Below are 23,739 nucleotides of genomic sequence, written 5' to 3' on the forward strand. Positions count from 1 at the left end.
GAATGCCATCCAGAGTTCTAATTTAGATGGAATATAGAGTTTAGGGGGAGGGATGATAGATGGTTTAGACATGCTGAGTTTGGGGTGTCTGTGGGCACCTGGGGGGATGGAGGACAGGCAGTTGAATGTGTGGGCTTCCATAATGGATGTGAGGTCAACAGCTTTGTGTGAGAACAATGCAAGAGCGGGGTGACAATAAATGCTACAACAGGCCCCATTGCCCATGTCTCCCCTTACCTCTGAGCACCTCTCCACAAAACGGGTTATTAGTATCTGTCATTTATTAAACTCTCCAAGATACTGAAACATTCATTTTTGGCTGACATTCAGCTATTTCTCTGAAAGCAGGCAAAGTTAGGTTTTTACTTATCAAACTCTATTCATTATTCTAATTTAATTTCTCTGCAACCAGAGTGAGAAGCTTTTTCGAGGCATAAAGTTATTCTGATCTGAAAGACACAATTGTTTCATACCATCATGACAGGTCAATTTAGGAAGATAAGAGGTTGACAGCATAACTTCCAGGCTCATTTCTGAGAGCCAAACTCATCCCAGTGGTTTGGGGCCTCTCAGGCAGTTTGCTGAAGTAGCAAAACTCCATTGACTGCTGTTATAGATTCAGGTATCTCGGCCAAAGAAATAGCCCCGAATATCAACTATGTCCTGCTGTTCTCTCTAGCTTTCTCCATTTCAGTGGCAGACAGGAAACGTGGCTCCTCTGATTGCAGGAGACACAGCTTTCCATGAGCTCCATTCCCAAAGTCCCGGCCCCCAAAGAAGCCACTTCCTTCTGAGTCGGCCTCGAATCCCCTCAGCCGCTCCATCTTACTTTCATCCTTCACCCTGTTAGCCCCCACTCATCACACCAGGAATGCAAACCAACATTAACCATGCCACTGAAAGTCACAAACGGTACCACAAAACTTTGTCATTCATTCATTCTGATACATCCTTCATCCATCTTTATCTTTGAACAGATGTAAGAAATCTCAAGGTGGTAGAAAAAGCTAACGTTCTATTGGGTGGATGTTGCAATGCCCACTAGTTGTCTATGCAGTAACCAATCTCCCTTCCTCTTCTGTAGGAGGCAGCAAAGTGCCCAGCTAACAGACTGGCATGGTCTTAGAAAGAGGTAAGTGGCCAGGGCTTCCGGGAAACCACTTTAAAGATGGCCACCAGCTGACAGTGAACACCTTTTGTCCCTTTCCCCCTTTCTCTTCTTCCTCCTGGCATGTTGACATGACAGCTGAAGCTCCTCAGTCCTAGCTCCTGACCTCCAGACTTCTTTTATAAGTCACAAAACAACCTGATAATGTGATTAAGCCACTGTATTTGAGTTTCGGTTCCTAGGAGCTCTGCTACTGTGAGTCCCCAAGACAGTGGGAATTAGGAGACATGGAATGTCATTCTTCAGCCTTGGCAGATGTTTCTTTGGGAACAGCCATTAGAGCAGTGCATTAAAATTACCATTATGTGTGTCTGTCTTCCACCCTACATAGTGAGTTCCTTGAAGGCAAACACTCTGACTTATTCACATTATGCAGCAGCACCTAGGAAGGTGAGAACTCTGCACATGTATATTGGATGAACAAGTGAAAGCTGCACTGTGGACTGACTGGTGTTAATGACTGAGTCCCAGGAATTGGCTAATTCACGAAGCTATGCACCGTCAGCCTTGTATGTAGGATGCCACTATCTTTACCAAAATGCAAAATGTACCATTGTCTGCCTGAAGTGGTTGTTGAATCAATGCTTCCTTGGGGTGGGGAAAAAAACAAAACCCTTCTTGAGCATTGAAATATTCTTCCATGGTTAGCCACTCAATGAAAAAGCATTACGTGTTGTACAGACTAGTCCATTTTTTCAATAAATTTTTATTGAGGATCTTCTAGCGCTTGAGAATTAATCTTAACATCTGCTTTGTGAGTCAAATGTCCTCACTGCCCCATTTTACTGGTGAGAAGCCCGAGGTCCAGGGGTTGAAATGACTTGCCCAAGGCCATGTGTCAGTCCATGGTTTTGCCCACACTATTCCTATCTTACCTTGTTGCCTTTCTACTTCATAGCAGTTGTAGAACTGAGGCTGAGATGGTCTCAATGCCCAAAGAGAATATGTGGTACACTGAAGGCGGCCTATGCTTTGTGCCCCACGATCTCTAGGCTCTTCCAGCCCCAAGTAGAGGAGTAGGAGTGGGGACGGAGGAGGATCATGAGCCACTGGCAGTCTGAAACCACAGAGTCCCATCTAAGACCTGGAAATGTGTGCAATTGCTTAAATTAAAATCAATATGCTGCTTGGTTGGGCGGCTGCGCAATTGTTTTTGAAGCCGGGTATATTATGTTCTAAATGTTTAATCTGGCAGAGGCCATAAAAGACGAGTTCCAGGCCATTTGGAGCTTATATTGCGAACAAGATGGTCTGGGAGGCAGCGAAAACCAAAAAAATGACAGCAACCCCAATACAGTGGCACAGACAAATCGATCTGGTTCTGACATGGATGCTCAGCAGCAATTTGGGGTGAAAGAGACTCCTTCATTGACAGCAGAAAGGCAGTGATAAAAGCAAAATGGTTAGCTGTCAGATCTCGCTTTCTAAAGCTTGGGAAGACTTCCCTGAGATGGCAAGAAAAATCAATATGTCTATGGCAGGCATGTTGATTCGTGGCGCCAGACGGTCAAGGGAGGCGATCCTACCCTCCAGATATAAGCTACAACCATTTAGCATGCACAAGTCCAGCAAGGGATCCTCCTATGGAAAGCTTCCCAACTGGGGTGGGAGGGTGGGGGAGTATAGCATGGAAATTAAATGCTCAGGCTTGAACCGTCAGAGAAATGTGGACTTAAATCCTAGCTTTTCTACCTACTCAGTATATGCCTCTTTGTAATCGGTCTAGGTCTCTATTTCTGTGTCTATTCTATCCCTCACAGGAACAGAAGGAGTACTGGTCTACCAGCATTGCGGTAAGAATTAAGATAACTGGCACAGTCTCTGGTATATAGTAAGCGCTGAGTACATGTTAGCTGTTTGTATTAAGGTTTTCAGCATGCAAAAGAGCATGGGCCAGGTATAGCAATATTTAAATGCCAGGAAAGGTCACAACCTGGCCTCTCCTTTCTGTGGTGCAGGCCTCAGGTTCATTCGTGGCAATGGATGATATCTGGTATCTCTGTTACTATTATGCCAAGAGTGTGACGTTAGAGCTTCAGAGCAGGGAAGAGCTGTAAAAAGCTCCCTGAAGTTTACCTGCAGTTTATTGGATTGAACCCTCCTAGAAATATCTTCAGGGCCTGAGGACCATCACAGGTTGTACCCTTCTTACATGCCGGACGCTGTGTCAAGCACTTCACAGCTCCTCATACTGATTCCTCACAACTCTGTGAGCAAACTGAGGAATAGAGAGGGTACGAAATTTGCCCACAATCACACAGCAATTATGGAGGAAGGCAGAAACCATGTTTTTTCTAAATTTGGATTTCTAAATCCAGTATTCTTTCCACTGCATCACAGCTGTGCCTTTATTTATAGGAGCATAAATAAGATTGCAAAGGAAATGTTTACCTTCCTTAAGAAAGTCAACAGTTTTTAAGAGTCTATAAAATTACTTTAACCCATCTGTCTACAGAAACTTACTGCATTAATTACAAATGTTACCTGTTCGTTTAAAGAAGAATGGATATGCAAAATTGTTACTTATAATACAATGATATGCCAATAGTGTGCATTCCCTAATTTTTCACTGAGAGCCTCCACTGTGTTGTAGAAAATGTGGGAGATTTGAAGTCAGAGAAATGGGTTCAAGTCCTGGCTCTACCATACACCAGTTCTGTGGCCTTGGACAAGCTCAGCTTCACTGAACATCCATTTCCTCATATGTAAAAGGCAGTTATTGGTTTTTTGGAAAAGACGTGACATATTTTTTCTATGTTTTTCGCTGTAAAAATGCGTTATGACTTTTCCAACAACCCAGTATTAATACCAATTTCAGGATTGCTGGGAGGATTAAATGAGATAATATATGTAAGTCACCTAGTACAGTGCCTGGTACCTAGCAGGTACTAAATAATGGGACGCTATCGTTGTTCCTAGGAAATAATTATACTTCTGTAAAATATCCTCCAATTCAGACATATCACTAGTTCAAATAAGCAATTTTTGCTAAACGCAGCCTTCTGATTAGCCAGCAATTGGACTTCTAGGAATCGAGCCCAAGGAAATGTTCACATCTGCAGAGAAAGATGTGTGTGCTAATAATATTAATTACAGATTAGTTATAATAATGGCAAATGGAAAACAACTTCTATGCATCAAAAGAGGAATGGTAAAATAAATTATAATGTGTCTCTATCACAGCAAACCTTTTCTATAAAGAGCCAAATAAAAATTCTTTTTAGTCTTTGCAGGGCCATGTTACAACTACTGGGCTCTGCTGTTATAGCACAAAATCAGCCATAGACAGTATATAAAAGAATGGACATGACTATGTCTAAAAAAAAGCCCACTTTATTTACAAACACAAATGAAGAGCCAGATTTTGCCTCATGGTTTGCTGACCCCTGATATATTGGGTGGTCAGAAAAGGCATGATGCATGTTTGTGACAGGTGGCACTAGTTCATTTTTGGAAGTACTAGAGTCATTTGCATCTATGTTACTGCTATGTCATTTGACTGCAGACAGTTCTAGCTTTATTCTAAAAAAAAATTGAGCGATTTGGTTGAGTTTTGGAGATTTTACAGCAAGTTGAAGATGGAAGACCAAACTGTGCATTTTTGCCATATTTTACTGTTTTACTTCCATAAAGGAAAGAATGCACATCAAGCTTGTGAAAAGTTGCATGAAGTTTACAGTGACAATGCTCTACAAGAATGTCAGTGCTGATGATGGTTCACGAAATTCTATGTTGGTGATTTTGAACTTAATGAAGCTCCTTGGTCAGGGAGGCTCACCGAGGTTGATGACAATAAAATAAAGGCATTGATTGAGTCAAACCCATGTTACAAAACATGAGAAATTGCAGAAACATTGACCATCCATCATGCAAGCATTCACAACCACCTGAAGAAGCTGGGATACGTAAGCAAGCTTGATATTTGGGTTGTGCATGAGCTCAAAGAAGTTCATTTGACAGCACATATAAGCATGTGCAATATGCTCATTAAACGTGAGGGAAACGATCATTTTTTTGAAGCGACTGATAACTGGTGATGAGAAGTGGATTGTTGACAACAACGTGGTGCACAAACGGTCTTGGTCCCGATGTGATGATTCGCCTCAAACGACATTGAAAGCAGACATTCATCAGAGGAAGGTTATGCTCTCAGTGTGATGGGATTTTAAAGGTGTTGTGTTTTTCAAGCTCCTACCAAGGAACAAAACAATCAATTTAAATGTGTACTGTTATCAATTGAACAGTTTGAACGAATCCATCATCCAGAAACGCCCAGAGTTTGTTAATTGTAAAGGAACTGTGTTCCATCGCGACAACACGAGACCACGCACAAGTTTGATCACCTGTCAAAAATTATTGGAGGGCCAGCCGAGTGGCACATTGGTTAAGAACTGGCTTGGGATGCCAGAGGGCCCCAGTTCAGATCCCACATATGAGGGCTAGTGACACTGCTCTCTACAGCTAAGATGCTGAACAGCTCGACCTGGAGCTGGGCTGCCGTGGGTCACCGGTGACGGCGTGGGCTACAGTCCCCTGCTGCAGTGGGGTGCCATAAGCTACTGTGTGTAGCTGCAGCCAGCGTGAGCAGCCAGCAGCCGCCGTGAGCGGCCATCCAGAAGCCGGCGACTGATCTGCCTCGCCCAGGAAGAGCGCAATGATGGTGCCAGCTTGGGCCTGTGAAGCAACATCCTCCACAACTAGACTGAAGAACAAAACAACAACAACTTTTCTGTTCTCCTTCTCCCGATTCCCCAATAAAATGTAAAAAAAAAAAAAAAAGAAATTATTGGAGCTTGGATGGGATGTGTTGCCACACCCACCCCATTCCCCTGACCTTGCGCTGTCAGACTTCCACTTGTTTCGCTCTCTTCAAAACTCCTTGCGTGGTATAACATTCAATTCAGATGAGGCTGTAAATCAGCACCTTGTTCAGTTTTTCGCAAATAAAGACAGGTCCTTCTATGAACAAGGAATTATGAAGCTCACCGAAAGATGGCAAAAGGTTATCGAACAAAATGAGCAATATATCATTAATTGATCTTTGTTTTTTATATAAACAAATGACCTCTGAAAAACATAGACAAAATATGTCATGACTTTTCTGATGACCCAATATATGGTTAAATACTAGGCAACCATTAAAAAAAATAATAAATAAAGCAGACTGGCATGTATTTAGACAGAAAGATACCCACAAGAAAGCCTACAAATCATAAAAAAAAATAAACAGCACAATAAAATTGGGGAAAGAATATGGACAGGCAATTCATAAAAGAGGAAATTCAAATAGCCAGTTTGAAAAGTTGCTCAACTACCTAAATTGATGAATTTTTCTAAATGCACACTAAGCCAAGAAGATTCTATTTTTACTCAACAGATTTGCAAAATTGAAAACACTGACAAAATCAAGTGTTGATGATGCTTTAGAGAAGAGAGTACTCTCATACACTGCTGGAAAAAACATAAAGAGGGCAATCGCTTGGGGAGGCCATTTGGCAGTCTATTAAACCTGTACATATGCACATCCTATGACCCAGCATCTCATTGTCTGGGCCTCTACCCCAGGGAACCACTTTCGCACACGTGCAAGAAGGCTGCATAAGGAAACTAACTGAAGCATTATAATAGCACAAAATTGAAAATGGCCTAAAGATCCATCAATAATGGAATGGACAAACATAGTCCATACATTCATGTGAAAGCATGCAATTTGGAAGTTAAAAGAAATAAAGCAAATCTATATTTGTAGAAGTACAGACAGATCTCAGAAATACAGTGCCAAGTTTCAAAACAACTTTTATAGTATGACACAAATGATGTAAGAACATGGACACAAACAACAAACAACACTATACATTTACTATGGACACATGCACATGTGTGCAAAGGTACTTGAAGAAAGATATGAAAGGATATGCACTAAACTCAAACAGTAGCTATCTCAAGGCATGGCGGAGAACAGCAGGATTGAAAGTGGTGGCCAGAGGAGACTTTAGCTTTACCCATAATGTTCTAACTTTTTAAAAAGAATGTATCTATGTATTATTCTAGAATTAAAACAAATTTTATTTAAAAAGTGCTCATGATATATTAAATGAATAACCAAGTTACAAAACTACAATACATATATTGCATGATGGCATTTTACTTTAAAAATTATTATACATTGTTCTTGCGTGTGTGTGTGTGTGTGTGTGTTGTGTGTGTGTGTGTGTGTGTGTGTCTGTCTGTCTGTCTGTCTGTCTGTCTGTCTGTCTGAAAGGGTATATATACCAAATAGTTAACAGGAGTATATGGTTGTGGAATGGGAATTGGGGCCTGGGGAAGAATACTATTATTAGTCTGCTCAGGCTGCCATAACAAAATACCATGGACTAAGTGATGTCAACAACAGATTTATTTCTTCCAGTTCTGGAGGCTGTAAGTCAAAGATCCAGCTGCTGGCAAATTTGGTTTCTAGTAAGGCCTCTCTTCCTGGCTTGTAGATAGACATCTTTTTGCTGTCTCCTCAATGGCCTTTACTTCAGTGTGTACATGGAGGGCAGGGGGGCGGGGGCGCAGGAGGAGTGAGCTCTCGGGACACTAGTCCCATATAACTAGGACCCCACCCTCCTGACCTCATTTCACCGTAATTAACCTTGGAGGCCCATCTCCACATACAGCTGTACTGGGGGATAGGGCTTCAACATGAATTCAGAGGAAACACAAACATTCAGCCCATAAAAGATACTTTCCTTCTACTGATGACAAAGTGTGATATGGAAACCACACTGCAGCTGAATTGGCTAGGTTCCCACCACAGCTGTGCCATGTCAGAGCTGCATGACCATGGGGAAGTCAGCCTCCGTTTCTTCATTTCAAAAATAAGGATAATAATAATATGATGCTTAATGCGTGCCAGGTACTTTTATAAGTACTTTTTATATACTACCTCATTTAATCCTCACTTCAACATTATGAGGTAGGGTCATACTCCCATTTTAGAAATGAGGAAAGTGAGGTACAAAGAGATTCAGTGACTTGCCCAAGTCACAATGCTAGAACGTGGCAGAGCTGACTCCAAAGACCACAATCGTAAGTCATGACCCCAACACTGAGTGTAAGTTATTGCTATTTTCCCTTTATATAACATGTACAAATACATATACGTTTTATATTCCTTGAATTTTACACTTAGAATATATATGAATATGCATATAGTACATATATATTCATTTCCTATTGCCGTCATAATAAATTGCCACAAACTTAGTGCTTAAAACAATAAGAATTATGTTATAGTTATGGAGGTCAGTAGTCTGAAACTGAGATGGTGCCAGGGCTGCATTCCTACTGGAGATTTAAAAGCAGAATCTATTTCCTCGCCCCCCCCAACTTCTAGAGGCTGCCTACACCCTCGGCTCATGGTCTCTTCTTCCATCTTCAAAGTATATCATTCCAACTTCTGGCTCCATCACCGTATCTCCTTTTTCTGATTCTGATTCTTCCCATGTCCCTCTTGTAGGGACTTTGTCATTTGTTACATTGGGTAACCCAGATGATCCAAGATAATCTCCCTACCTCAAGATCCTTCAATTAATCCTACTGCAAAGTCCTCTTTGCCATGTAAGGTAACATGTACTGATCAACAGCACATTTCCCTTCACAGCACGTTAGACATAAACTATATTTCCATATATGTACTTTTTTCATGGAAGAAATTTGAGCTCAGGAAAAGGGACTCTGGCTGAGCCACTTGCCCAGGAGACAAAGGGCCCAGGGAGGTTGGGTCTCATGTCTGCCATGTGGTCAGGACATATGGATCTAGCCTGACACAGCAGGATTAGGAAAAAAAAGATAGTGACACACTGGCCACACAAGTCCCCTGGGCCCAACAGCACAGCAAATATTTGATTTGGGACAGGGACAACCTGAGGACCCCAATCCCACCAGTGAGTCAGGGAAACAGATCCGGATAGAATCAAAGGACCGCTTGTCCAGCTGGTCCCAGGCTGGGTCTGCATCAATTTGGACACAGCTCTCTGACACCTCCTTGTTCAGGCTTTGGCAGTGTCTTCTAAAACAGCTTTACTCTAACCAACCTCAACACTGAAACTTCTGCTCCAGGAATGAAGAGAATCTTGTGGTTTCCTTGAAAAATCCTTGCATCTGGTGTTCAGCTGTAAGAGCCTAAATGGTGCCACTAAATTGATTCTGTTTCCTCTTGAAAACACTCCCCACTCAATTCCATGCATTTTAATTTCCAATCAGCAATGCTTTGTCAAGGTACCGCAGTGCTACTTAGTGACAAGTCTCAGTGGCTGCTCTACGGGCCCTCAATTACCTCCCATCTGAGCCTGTTTCAAGAGACCATCTATAGTTCTGAGCTATGTGTCGCCCCACCCACCCCTGCCACCCTCACTGTGTTGCCTGGTCTGACCCAGCTACCGACATGCGTGAGCCCCTCCAGGACATTCCTTTGTTTTGACTTTCAGTCTCTGCCAGATCCCTTTCTAAGTAGTTCAAGAGAAAAATATGGTAGCTTGGTAAATACACTCAACTCACAATGTATCACTCTAGCTGCACTGGGCAGGTGACTCTAGGACACAACAGAAGGGCGTAGGGCGAATGTCAGAGGCCAGAGAAGCCAGTCTCCCTGCATGTCTTTTTTTTTTTTTTTTGGATAATCAATCACTTCAGTTTATTTCAGGACATAATATGCTTTTTAGACCCATGGATGATACTGAGTTACAACCCTGTTTAAATATCCATAGGGTGTTTTATTTTTGCAAAGCTACGTTCTAAAAATCATACAACCAGATAGATTAATAATACACACATCAAAATTAGATTAAAGATGTAGTCATGGCTCTCATTCAACCTGTCCTGGCATTAAAGAGTAATAAAGAAACATAGAATACCAGCAAGTATCCCAACCTTTACAGGTATAGTTGTTATCAAAGGTCTTTCTCTGATTTTAGCAAAGAGAAACCATCCAAATTTTATCTTTATGCTGCTGACATGATGTAACTTTGGTGGTATTACTATTTCTCCTACTGTAGCAATTTCTAGTTTTGTCAAGGCCTTTCCCCAAAATTTTCTGGAATTAAAACCCATTATTTCCAACCTTCAAATGAAAATGTTTCCATAAATCTATGTAACCAGTTGGTATATTCATATATATCCTTTCCAATTTCAGGCTAAGCAAAGCAAAGACATGCATTTAGAGCTATATTAGCATTATTAAAGCAAAAAACAACCCAACTTAATGTCAAGAGAAAATGTGGCCTTCCATGCAGTGATTGATATAGAAAATATTATTTTGACACATTTTATTCAAATACCAGTCTGATCACACATGGTCCAAGAACATTCAAATAATAAACCCAAAAGAAACAGATGTTAACAACTGGTCTTCAAACATTATAGCCAATGATGCGGCATTTGCCTATGATCTCACCAACATGAAACCACATCCACACCTCAGTGGCCACCAAACCATTCAGCAGAGCTTCCTTAACTGTGAGCTGTTTGAAGCTGCCAGTTTGAGCACTATTGACTATTGTTTTCAAGCTCTGAATAACTATAGAGATCTCCGCAGGGGTTGGAGGAACCAGCTCAACGTTGGCATAGTGCCAAAATGTGGCCAAGCGAGGTTTTGAGTAAGTTGTAACAGCATTTACCAGTGCCAGGGCCTTCTCTGCAAGGTTACAGACAAACTGGGCCATGGTTCCAAAATGGAAAGTCTCTCCCTGCATGTCTTGCTGCTGCCAATTGGTCAAGAGAGAGGCAGGTGACTCCCAAGTGCCATATGAGAAATAATCCTTGAGCTGACCAATACAATGTCCTTATCACTAATCCTATCACCACATCCTGAGCCAGCCACTTCTACTCATTGAGTCTGTTTCCTTATCAGACCAGTTTATGGAGCAACTAATATCCCTGATACCAGCCCATGGCACTGTCATTTGCATTTATTATAAATCATCAAGATTTCTTCCAGCTCAAAGAGCCTACAACCTTTTATTGAAGTAGCTCAGAATTATGCATGAAAAAAAAATGAACTTACACTGTGATTTTTTAAATCAAAAGTATTCATAATGAAAAGTTTGCACAACTGACAATTTTCAGGGTTGGTAAAAAATGTGATTGTTTAAAGATGTCTTCCGTTTCTTCATTCTTACACAGATCTTTAAAAGGAAATGGGTGTTTAAAACTGACAAACAGTATATTCTTTCTGGAGTCAACTTGGAATTCTGTCTTGTAAGATATAATATACTTCTTGATACGCTAAGCCATATGGCTGAGTGTTTTTTCTTTGTCATTTTAAATGTGATTTACAGTCATCAAATGTAACAAATTTTCACAGGACCTAAGACATTGCGGCATAGAAAAGAGAAGAAAGGGCTATGCATTAAGAAAAGGGGGCTATCACGGGATCAAATATGTGGTGATGGAAGGAGAACTGACTCTGGGTGGTGAACACACAATGTGATATATAGATGATGTATTACAGAATTTTACACCTGAAACCTATGTTTTACTAACCATTGTCTCCCTAATAAACTTTAATTAAAAAAAAAAAGAAAAGAAGAGTATCTGTTGAGCATCTATTGATATTACGTATCAGGCACTGTACCAGACACTTTCTATGAGACAGATGTTACCCCTAAATTTCAAATGCAGAAACACACTCAAAGATGTTACATAAGTGGCCCAGGTCACTGAGCTAATTATGCAGATGCTGAGATTCATAATCTGTCTCTAAATTCCATGTTAATTTTTTTATATCATGCTATCACTCCAGCATGTTAAAGCAGAATAAGTTTTCAAATAACCCCAGAGAAGAGGGTGTTAGACGTGACCATAAAATCTGCAAGTGGGCAATATAAAAGGTTATGACAAAGTCAGGTTTGGTTAATTGGAAAACTGAGCTTCAGTTTTCCTTGACAAGATGACATGGTACGACTTGACAACTCACACTGCGCACTTTTTGGATCGGCATTTAGTCTTCCTGATGCCTGAGTTTCTCTCTGTAAAGGAGATATATAATGAGAAAGAATTATTACAAGGGAAATTGGATCTTCTTAGTGATACCAGCATGGTAGACTTTGCTATGGATATATACAAAAACCTTTATTCTGATGCTATTCCTCATGCTTTGAGAGAAAAAAGAACACCAGTTGTTGCACAAATGAAACAGCTTCAGGCAGAAGCAGAACCAATTGTGAAGATGTTTGAAGATCTGGAAACCACAAGGCAAATGGAGCCAACCAAGGATGGTTGGATGCTATCTGACAACCTGGAAGACAAGCATGGTTTTAGGCGAGAATATTTAGAGACACTCTACAGATATACAACCTTCCAGTATGAATGTGGGAATTCCTCTGGAACAGCAGAATGTCTTTACTTCTTTTGAGTGTTGGTTCCAGCAATGGATGGAAGTGCTTTGAGTTCACTCTGGGGAACACTGGCCTCTGGAATGTTAATGCAGAATTGGGATGCAGCCATGGAAGACCTTACACGGTTAGAAGAGACCATAGATAATAAGTCTGTGAGTGCTGCACTCCAGTCTCTTCAGCAGTGAACATGGCTCATTCACTGGTCTCTGTTTGCTTTCTTCAGTGACCCCAAAGGGCTTGATAACATTATCGATCTCTTCTTTACCACCCACAGTATCCTAATGCAATTCAGGAGATGTGTCCTCGTATTCTTTGATATTTGACTGCCGCAGTCATCATGAACAAAGATATTCGGAAATGCCAGCAGGCGCTAAAAGACCTGGTCAAAGTTATTCAACAGGAGTCTTACACATAAAGACCCAATTACATGGTTTGTTGAAAGCTTATATGTAAACTTTGACTTTGAAGTAACTCAGAAAAAACTGAGGGAATGTGAATCTGGCCTTGTGAATGACTAGTTCTTGGTGGCCTGTCTTGAGGATTTCATTGAAAATGCCTATCTCTTCACATTTGAGACTTTTTGTCACATCCACCAGTGTATCAGCATTAACATATTGGCAGATAAACTGAACATGTCTCCAGGAGAAGCTGAAAGGTGGATTGTAAATTTCATTAGAAATGCACAACTGGATGCCAAGATTGATTCTTAATTAGGTCATGTGGTTATAGGTAGCAATGCAGTCTCACCCTATCAGCAAGTGATTGAAAAGAACAAAAGCCTTTCATTTAGAAGCCAGATGTTTGCCATGAATATTGAGAAGAAACTGAATCAGACTAGTAGGTCAGAGGCTCCTAACTGGGCAACTCAAGACTGGCTTCTACTGAAGAGCTGTAAAAAAAAAAGATGAGAAAACTATAAAAGAAAGATGAAACAATAAAACCATTATTTAAAGGGTGACATACATTTTAGAAACAATTAACATATGGAGTATAAGTTTTGGAGAATTTGAATAAAATTTGCTGTGTTCCTCGTGAAAAAGCAAGCAAACAACAACAAAAATAAAAAAAAACAAACCTAAGTTTCAGTCTCTCAACATTTAACAGAACATTTATGAGTACATGATCCCAGGAAGAGAAAGTCCACACTTGGAAGCATATTCTTGGAATGTGGCCATGGAAAGCAGGTCAAGTTTTCATTTTTACCCCAAAAATGCCCAGAGGTCTTTAATACTTCCCATAAGTCTGTGTCTCATTCTCCAATCCTTTTCCGCATACATAGCACAGGTCAGCTTGTGCCTTTTAGAGTTCTGACAACCCGTAGGGCTGGAGGTAGCACAGAGGACAGTGAAAAGGAGCTTTGCAATGACTCGTGACTGAACAGTATCATCCTGAAGAAGATGCCAAGAGGTGGGAGAAGCATGGTGTCTGTGGTTTATTGGCCAAGGCTATATTTCATTGCATCATCCACACCTGCACCACTGCCTCCCCAGGACTTACAGTACTATAAAAAATTCAGGATTGCAAAGAATGGCTCCACTTTCTTTTCTGCACTGTTGTGTCTTAGGTCCCGTCAAAAAGTGTCACATTTGATGAATAAAGGACATACGTAAACTGAGGAAACAAAAAAACTCATTCAAATAGCTTACACTCTAAGAGGTCTGCCATCTCTCACAAGCCAGGAATTCCAAACTGACTCTAGAACAAGGTTTCTCTACCTTGCACTATTGACATTTTGAGCCAGATAATTATTTGTAAGAATCACAAAGTGGAGTGGTCTGTGGCCTTCAATGCCATCCCTTTTCCCCTAGCTAACTCCTATTCATCCTTCAGGGTTCTGTTGAAATGTCACTTCCTCCGGGTAGTCTTCCCAGACTTCCTGAAGTCAGGAGAACAAATTCCCTCCTATGTGCTCCCCAGGCACCCTGAACTCCCCGCACTGAGCACTATGTTATAATGGTCTGTTTACTTAGATGATCCGGCAGAGAATTTACATAATGTTCTGATCTGTTCGTTCTGTTGTTGCTTTCCCAGCCCAATTCCTCGTTTGTTGCTTTTGTCTCCCTACAGCACCTTTGCCAAATTGTTATCAAGCCTCTACTTTCACACCTCCGATAATGGAGAACCCACTACCTTTCAAAGGCCTTCCTCTTATAGCTGGAAAGTTAAAAGTGTGTTCTCATAGTAATCCCCATCTTTCTTCTTATAATCCCTTCTTGGCCCTGACTCTACCCCTGGGGTCAACCACTGTCAGAATGACAGGTAGATGTAAGCAGCTCAGAATTGCTTAACATTCTCAACCCAAGCTGGCCTCTGCCAACCACCCAATCTCTTCTGAGCTCTTATCTCCTTGGGAGTTATCTGTGCATATTCGGGGAATAAAGACTCTTGCTTTCTGAATGAGAGACGAATGATGAGAAAGGCAATCCACAAGAGGGATGAATAAATCTCTTCCAGGTCCAGCCTAAGAGTTTGGGCATGGGTCCTTGGCCCCACTCAGCAGGGAACAGAGCATCAACTATGCAACTCCTGCCTGGGTTTTCTCAATGCCCTTGAGATACCAAGTGGAGACATAGTCTGCATGCACCTTTGGGAAGTCCAACTGTGTGTACCAAGCCTGAAGCCTGGTCATTTGCCCAATGCAGGTATCATGGACTCCATGTGTGTATCCCCCTCCCCAAATGTGTATGTTGAAACCCCAACCCTAATGTGATGGTATTTGGAAATGAGACCTGTGGAAGGTAATTAGGGCTAGAGTAAGTCTTAAGGGTAGAGCTCTCATGATGGGAATAGTGGCCTTATAAGTAGAGGAAGAGGAGAGATATCTCCATGTGCACACACTGAGAAAAGACCATGTGAGGACATCATGAGAAGGTGGCCATCTGAAAGCCAGGAAGTGAGCTCTCACCTAGAACCAAATTGGCTGGCACCTTATCATGGACTTCCCAGCCTCCAGATCTGTGAGAAATATAATAAATATCTGTTGTTTAAGTCGCCCAGTCATGGTATTTTGTTATGGCAACCAGAGCAGACTAATACAGCAGGCAACACAGGAAGAAGTTGATGCGTACAGAGGAAAGGTAGAAAGGAAAGTAGCAGAGTAATCCAGCCTACTCTCACTTCAAGGCTCACCTAGCTCAGGTTATCCACCCACGTACACACAGGTAGCTCAAGGAAACACACTTCTTTCTCCAAAGGATGGATTCCCAGTTGACACACCAGGCTCCTTGCTTTCCCTGAAGCCAATTGCAGACTTTCCAGTATGCTGCAACCAAGGCATCCGCACCATTTCTCAGACGGGACCAGTTACTTTTGCATCTGGTCAGCAGCACTTACTTAGATGCGGCTTCAGGATTTCTCATGGAAGAAAAACTTGTCTTCCCTAGGTGTTCCTGTTTCCATTCTCACTCCCTCTAAATCATTTTCCACACTGCTGCCAAAGGGTCTTTCTAGAACAGAAATCTGATCTTGTGACTCCCCTGCTTACAGTTTTTTGAATGATTGCCCACTACCTTTAGGGTAAAATCCAAACTATTTTATCAAACTCCTTTGACTGCCCCTACCTTCTTCCTGGGGGTCATGGCTGATCACTTACCACATGTACCTTGAATTCTATGTCCCACACATACGGAAGTTCCCCAAAGGTCCACACTCCCCAGTACTCTTGTACCTTTGCCTATGCTAGTTCTTCTGCCCGGGAAGGCCCCTTCCCTCCCATTCTCATCAACTGGGAGAACCCTTACTGCTTCTTTATTTTTTGGGGGGGTGTGTGTGTGAGAATTTTAATATTCACCAAATTAAATGGAAGGACAAGGACATATTGTAGATACAACTTAAGACAATTTAGAACCCTTACTACTCCTTTAAGACTCAGCTTCACCTTTCTAGGAAGTATCCTGGGACCTGCCCACCCCACTCCACACTTCCAGGATGAATTAGTTGCTCCTCCTCTATATCCCTGCAGCTCATATGCCTACCCGTAATATAAACACCACATCACAAACCTCTCTCTGTCTTCTTAATCTGCTCATTTCTCTCTCTCAAGTCTAAGCCAGGACAATGGCTAATCTTTATTTGTAGCCCCCTGATCAATGCAGAGCCTGGTACATAGTAGGTGTTCAATATATGGTTTTGGAGTGAATGAATGAATGAATGAATGAATGAATAATGAATATTTTCACCATTTTGACAATTCCCTGTAGGACACACTCTGATTAACACTATATTAACATCTCTTATATATCCCCTTCCAAATTACAATGTTTCCAAATCCATGAACTGTTTTAAGTTTGTACTGTCCAACACAGTAGCTACATGTGGTATTTAAGTTATATTAAGTTAATTAGAATTTTAGTTCCTCAGCCACACTAGCCACTAATGGCTCTCATATTGAACATTGCAGATATAGAACATTTCTATCATCACAGAAAGTTCTAGTAGACAGTGTGGGTCTAGGACAAGGCATATGAATTGGGAATACAAAGCAGAGCATACACCTTTGCACTCAAAAAGATCAAAACCTACCTAGTTGACTCTGGCTCATCAGAAATTAGCCAAGCATTTCTTTCTTACCTATGGCTCTGAATATTCATTTTTGTGTGTATATAAATTATTTCTCTGTTATGATAAAGTAAACAATCATTTTTAAATTTCTTGCTCCTTAAAATTCTCCTTTTTTTTTATATAATTGCCATATGGCTCACTGATTTACAAGGGTGTTAAGAGACTTAATTAATGTTTGTTTGGAGCTTTCCCTGTCAAGGTTATTATTAGAGGATCCATGGAGAGTCCGCTGGTAACAAAAAGTTAGTGGAAAACCTTAGCTTATTCAAATGGAGGCACACAAACAATAGGAAGAATTCTCTACTCAGATTTAATTTATCACTTACCTTTATCAACTATCAAGCACGTATCATGTGTTTGGTAGTGAATGGCAGAAAGAAAACATGGTTCATGCTGGACACTTGTCAATACTTCCTAGCAATGGAATCCCTGGCATCCATCAAAATTGCTATCACTGGGAGTGAACCTATAGGGAGATGAGTTGGAGATGTGGACGACACTAGCTGGTGGTTTGGGCTGTCCTGCCTTGAAGGGGTCACTATAACCCAGATTGTTAGCTATGTGGACCCAGAATTCAATTATGCCCATATACCCAAAGGAGATCATCATCATCATCATCATCATCATCATCATTGTTATCACAGTGACAATCACTAACACTTAGACAATATTATTATTGTCAGGCACTACTCTAAGCCATCAGTCCTATGTCTATGACTTATTGATCAGCTACTTGCCAAATGTGATAGCATTTCCCAGTGACTGAGCACTAATATCTGCAACTGTTCCAGAATCAGGGTATCTTAGGAATGTGCATCAGAAGTCCAGAGGTTGCTTGGTGGACGCTGACGGCAATAGTGGACATCCATGGGATATCCAGAGCCCCCAGCTCACCCTACCCAATTTACATAGTTCCTAGGGTACCTTCCAAGTTCTTTCATTTACTTCACCTTCTAGACACACTGGATTGACCCTAGGTGGACACTTCACCCAAATGGGCCATAAGCTTCCTTCCCAGGGTATGTGACCTGGGACAGGAGAAATGAAAGTGAGTTCGTCTCTAGTGGTCAAGGCTATACGGTAAAATCAGAAGCTATAGATGTCTGTTTTCTCTACCATTTGGAGAAAGTGTGTAGGAAGAGAGGCAGAAGTCAGCACTGTGAGAGAGGCAGGGAAATTCCTCGCCATGTTCAAGCTCCTGATCTCCTAGTGTCATCCTCAGCTCAGCCTCATCTCAGATCTGTCAGTGTACAGTTTTCATCTCTTCTTTGGATTCCAAGCCAGTCAATTGCCCTTTTGACCACAGGTTATTCAAGTTCATTTTCTTTCATGTGTAATCAAAAAAGTTCTGATTGACACAGTTGCCCTCAGAATAGCGCCTTATCCCCTTAACACAGAGCAAAGGCCCTACCTGCCCTGGGCCCCACCTTCCTCACCAGTGTCATCTTCTGCCATTCTCCCTGTCTCTGTGCCTGGAACACACCATGCTTACTCTCGCCTCAGGGCCTTCTTGCATAACTCTGTATTTTCTCCTCAACTGAAAGCTCAATGAGATAGGGGCTATATCTCTTTTGTTCATTTCTTTATTCTCAGGGACTAGCAAAGTGTCTGTCACACAGTTAGTGCCCAATAAATATTTATGGGATACATTCATGAGCCAATCCATCAATGGAAACTGAACAGTCCTGAAGAACTTGACACCCAACCACCGTGAGTGCCTGTGAAACGTCCCTGCCTACAACAGGAATGCTTCTCTAGGTCAAGGATATCCTGTCTTCCTGATTTTCAGACCTTCTTCCCTAGACAATTCTTGGAACTCAGTGACAAATCTGTCCATAAGGAACTCCCCCTGCAAGCTCATTTCAGACCTATCTTCTCTATGGCAAATCTACTTCAAGTATCGACCTGCAGTTAGGTTTCAGCTGCAGCCAAGTTAATGTACATGAATATGTGAAATTCTCCAGCTTGACTGAGACTTGATAGACTGGGCTCTCCTGATCTCCCATTTGCTGACTGCCTTTTACTAACTGCCCATTTTATGACCTCTTGGGACATTTCCACAGAGTGTTGATCTCATTCTGTGACATTTTTATTCTTCCTAATTTCACTCATAGAAGGCAATCTTGAGTTAAAGCTGTAGGGTTTCCACGCCTATTGTCACTCATCACTGGAATCCCCATCATTGAAATTGCTATACCAGCAACAGCCACGACCGCAGCCTAGGGGCTGGCACCACCAGCAGCCCTATCGCCATAGCAGCGGTAGCAACAGCAAACTCAAGTCAGGGTGGAGAATAACTGTTCTGTGGGGTTTGTTCTTCCTCATCATTTAAATCCATGCAGACCCCTTTTATCAACTACCCTCTTCTTTGTGCCCTGCTGTGCCCTCTCTTCATGTCCCTGTGCTCTCCAGATCACTGCTAAGATGGCACTGGAGGCTGCTGGGGATCAGAAGATAGGAGAGGACAAAAAGAAGAAGAAAGAGAGACCACAAAGAAGAGAAAGTACTTGACTCTCTCCTCCTCTCTCTCTCTCACTCAAGCACTCTCTTTCCCTGGTCCCGATCCCCTCCCCCATCCTCCTCTCGACCCCCACAGCCCTCCTTAAGCAGGGTGGCACCTAGCTTCTGACTTCAGTGAGACCTCAATTGCCCTGCTTTGATGGCAGATTCACTGGCTTTGCAGCTGACAGCGTGGAGCCTTTGGCTGGCTGCCAGGGTGCTCCACTCCTCATTATTTGTCTCACTGCAATTCATTTCCCTGTGATTGGAGACAGTTAGGATGCCAACAACAGCTGGCTCAGCCCTGTTTGGCAGTTACATACATAAACACAAACATGTGTGCACTGCCCCATCAGAAGTGAATGAGATGCTAATAAAGAGGATTAATTCCAAAGCGAGGGTTAGCCCAGAACGGACCCTCACCACATTCACCCGCTTTTGGAGAGAGGACAGGCACTGAAGCCTTGACGGGTGAGGACCAAATTAACGTACAATGGCTTTTTTGGGGAGAGAATTGCACAGTCCTGTTTATGAGGGCAGGAAGGGGCAGGGAGGGGCCCGGTTCTCTGATACGCCCTGTCTCTGAGAACCTTGTGGTATAATCCTCCAAAGTTACCCCAACAGCAGAAAAATCATAGGCTCTGGACCCCCTGACCTGCCTACTGCACTCTGCTTCCTTATGTCCCGTGAATGACTTACGGCTTTGAGTTCCTTACTTCTGTTTCCTGCTTCAAGACACTAAAATACATCCTACGGGTATCTGATATTGTTTCAGTCTCATACCTCTTAGTGAATCATGCCATAGTGAACCACCAACTAGCCATACTGAATGTCCTGGGGGGAAAAACACGTAGGGAAATCTCTATCCAACACCATCTGTGGACTCCTAGCCCAACTGTTTTCAACAAGCCATATCTGTGTTACCTTCAAGTTTCCCTTTCACACCTTTCTATAAAAACCTAGTGAGAGCAGCTTCTCTGACACTCACTTTCTCCCTCTTGAAGCTGCCACCAGTTGTGTCAAGCATCACTTTTGATGTCATAAATGGGAAGACAAGCCCCAACATCAGAAGTTAAAAGAATTAGGAGAAAATCTTTATTCTGAGCATGAGATGAATTAGGCATGTTCTTCAAAGTTAAGGCTGTAAACAATATGAATCAATTGGAAGTCCACTTTGTAATGGGGCACAGTTCTGATGTTTGCAGGAAATCTATCAGGCCGTGGCTTCTATTTGCATCTCTTGAGAGTTTTCTTATGTCTTACGAGTATAGACAGTAAAACTCTTCTTCTCCAGTCCAGTTTTGTCCATTCCCCCTTCACTCATGGACAAAATGAGACTAATACCTACACAAAGTTTTTTCTTTTCCTCCAAACCTATCCCATCCTCCAATGTGCTTGGATACTTGAGATTGAATAATAGCACACCAATACCAATATATGTTTTCAGATTTATTATCATAAGACCATGTCTATTTTCATCAAATACCAAAAAAAAATGCACCTTTCTAAAATACTAGAAATGTACTCTGTTAGCAGAAATCTGATGGTCTCACCAAATTCTTCCTTCCACTCCTCATTTTCAGTTTACAATATGGGCTTTGTCCCTTCTCCCAGGAAGATAAGACCTCTGACCTTGTAAGAAAATTATTTACACATTTCAGTTATCTATGACCCAAGCCCTCCTACTGGTGGGAAGTTACATGAATATGAAACAGTTTTAACGGATACTGTTCAGATGCACACTGCCAAGGCATACCGCGAATTACATCCAATTCCCTGACTACTAGCTATAAATCCCCCCTTCTACTCCCCATCGAGGAGCCCCTCACCATACTAGTGATTTAGGGCAATGCTACTGTAGAAATAAACACGTATGCACTATATATTCAAACAGGTAAATCATTCACAATCTTCAGGACTTAACTCATTACTAACAAGTTTCTGGTAAATGCAGAGATTTGTGTCATTTTTTTCTGTTTGTTTTTTTACTTATGTACCCCCTCAAACACCTACAACAGTAACTCTGACACATAGTAGATGCTCAATAATATTCGTTGAATGAATGGATGAAATAAATCTGCCTTACAACTGATGTGACAAACCAGTGTGTTATGACACCAGAGGCTGAGAACCACTATGGCTAGAAAGCACACTGCCCCTGAAGGGTCTTAAGAAAAGGGTTGACAGAATCATATGCATGTTTTTGAAACATCCCTCTGCCTGTTGTGTGAAGGATGAACAGGAGAGGAAGCACCCAGCAGCAGGAAGCTTTCTAATGGTAGAAAGCTGATGCAGTGATGCATGTAGGGAATTATGAATTTCTGAACCATGACAGTGGTGAGGGACTGGAGAGGAAGGAATGGATTCAAGAAATATGTAATAGAACCGAACAAAACTTAATCAAAGAATCTCTTTTTCATCATGTCTTTGAACAATTACATAGGCAAGAGCCGAGGAGTAGGAATGTTCATCATGCTGAAATCATAGTGGCAAAGCCCAGCTGCCATGATATACAGGCAGAGTGAGAAGTCACCTCCATGTTATAATGGCAGGAGCACATGAAGGAGCCACAGTCCAGAAATATCTAGGCCACCCACTGCCTGAAATTACAGCTTTAAAGCAACATTCCTTGGTTTTAGTCCTTGCCTTTCCAGACAACTTTATAACATATTTATATATTTGAGAAAGGGAAAAGGTGCAAACACTATATAAGGCACTCTGCACACTTTTATGGAATCTTCACAATAGCCTTGCAATTTTAATACTGTTAAAAGGAAACTGAAGCACAGTTAACAAGTGCTAAAGTTGGGATTTGAACCCAGGGCTTTGGAATTTATTTTTTCTTCAGTGAATCCTGACTGATACCATCATCATTATTATTACTACCCCTATTTTTATTTTGTTCCTTTTACAAAGATGAGGGTAGTGGGCCTAAAGGAAGAGGAAGTGGTAGAGGTTCTGAGAGGTGTGTGTGGTGCAGACAAGACAGAATAAGTTCATACATAATAAACATGTTTAACTTCACAACTTTCCCCAAGACTACACATTAGTGCAGGCCTGGATAGGAAAGTCCCAGTAACAATCCGAGCCCGACTAGTCTGATCTGGGATTCTAAGCACTCTTGTTCTCATGAGCTACAAGTCATCAGATCACAGAAAAAGCTCCCAGTAGAAGATGCCTATGGTCTTGAAATAATGACTAAACCCAGACAGGAGAGCTGAAAATAAAGACCAGGAAGAGTGATTTCCTCCATATTTTCCGGAATAATGGAAGGGAACTAGCTGGCCTTGACCCTAAGAAAGATGCTCCCCACATTTATAAATTTACTTTTCTTTTTCCAATATTCTCATTTTATTAATTCTGTCTTGTTCCTATTCCCCAGAACTCAGTATTCTTCTACATCTGAGCAGTCCTCACATCCCACTTCAGAGCTCCTAGATTTTGCACTCTTCCTATGTTTTCACCTGGACACTTCTAAGATGTACTAGAGCTGGGTTGTGATACCACACTTCACCAATAGAGGCAGCCGACTATATTGGCATAATGTTGCCCAAGACGTCAAACCAAATACTAGTTAGTTTCAGTTTATAGATATGAAGATGTATCCTGACTTAAGGCTCTTAAGTTTTAAATCTGTCCATTGAGTTTATGATATCAAGGCATACAACGGCAAAAAGGGAGATGGTAGAAGCTGAGAGGAGGAAGGCCCAAGGTCAGAAGTGGTGAGAGAGTATGCAGGACCAGAGCTATATATCCTGAGTGACAGTGGAGTGAGAACTGGGTCAGAGCCAAAAAATGAGTCAGTCACCAGGGCTGAGCACCAGTGACAGACCGAGGTGCATCAGGCCCTCAGCTGATTAGATTTGTCAGCTCTCTCAGAACTGATCAAGTTCAAGGGCTCTAAGGCAAGCTAACCAAATGTACAGGACACTGACTAATAAACCAAAGGCTGAATCATTAATTTTCAGGGAAAAATATAAGTGATAATTGGTCTGGAACCCAGGGCCTTCCCTGGACAGTACTAGAGATAAGCTGACAATATCTTGGTCTCTGGCTCTTGATTTTTCTAAAAAGCTGACAATATCTTTGTCTCTGGCTCTCGATTTTTCTAGATCCTTTGAAACAGTTTCC

The 23,739-nt window shown here is 41.8% G+C and overlaps 2 pseudogenes; one reads left to right on the forward strand and one right to left on the reverse strand.

Moving 5' to 3' along the window:
* Window positions 1–10,563: 10,563 nt before the first annotated feature.
* On the reverse strand, window positions 10,564–10,875 carry LOC109388264 (ATP synthase subunit g, mitochondrial pseudogene; annotated as a pseudogene).
* Window positions 10,876–12,101: 1,226 nt separating this feature from the next.
* LOC109388256 (eukaryotic translation initiation factor 3 subunit E pseudogene) lies at window positions 12,102–13,457 on the forward strand (annotated as a pseudogene).
* Window positions 13,458–23,739: the final 10,282 nt, after the last annotated feature.

This window comes from Hipposideros armiger, unplaced genomic scaffold (genome assembly GCF_001890085.2).
Source record: "Hipposideros armiger isolate ML-2016 unplaced genomic scaffold, ASM189008v1 scaffold_188, whole genome shotgun sequence".
NCBI classification, from domain to species: domain Eukaryota; kingdom Metazoa; phylum Chordata; class Mammalia; order Chiroptera; family Hipposideridae; genus Hipposideros; species Hipposideros armiger.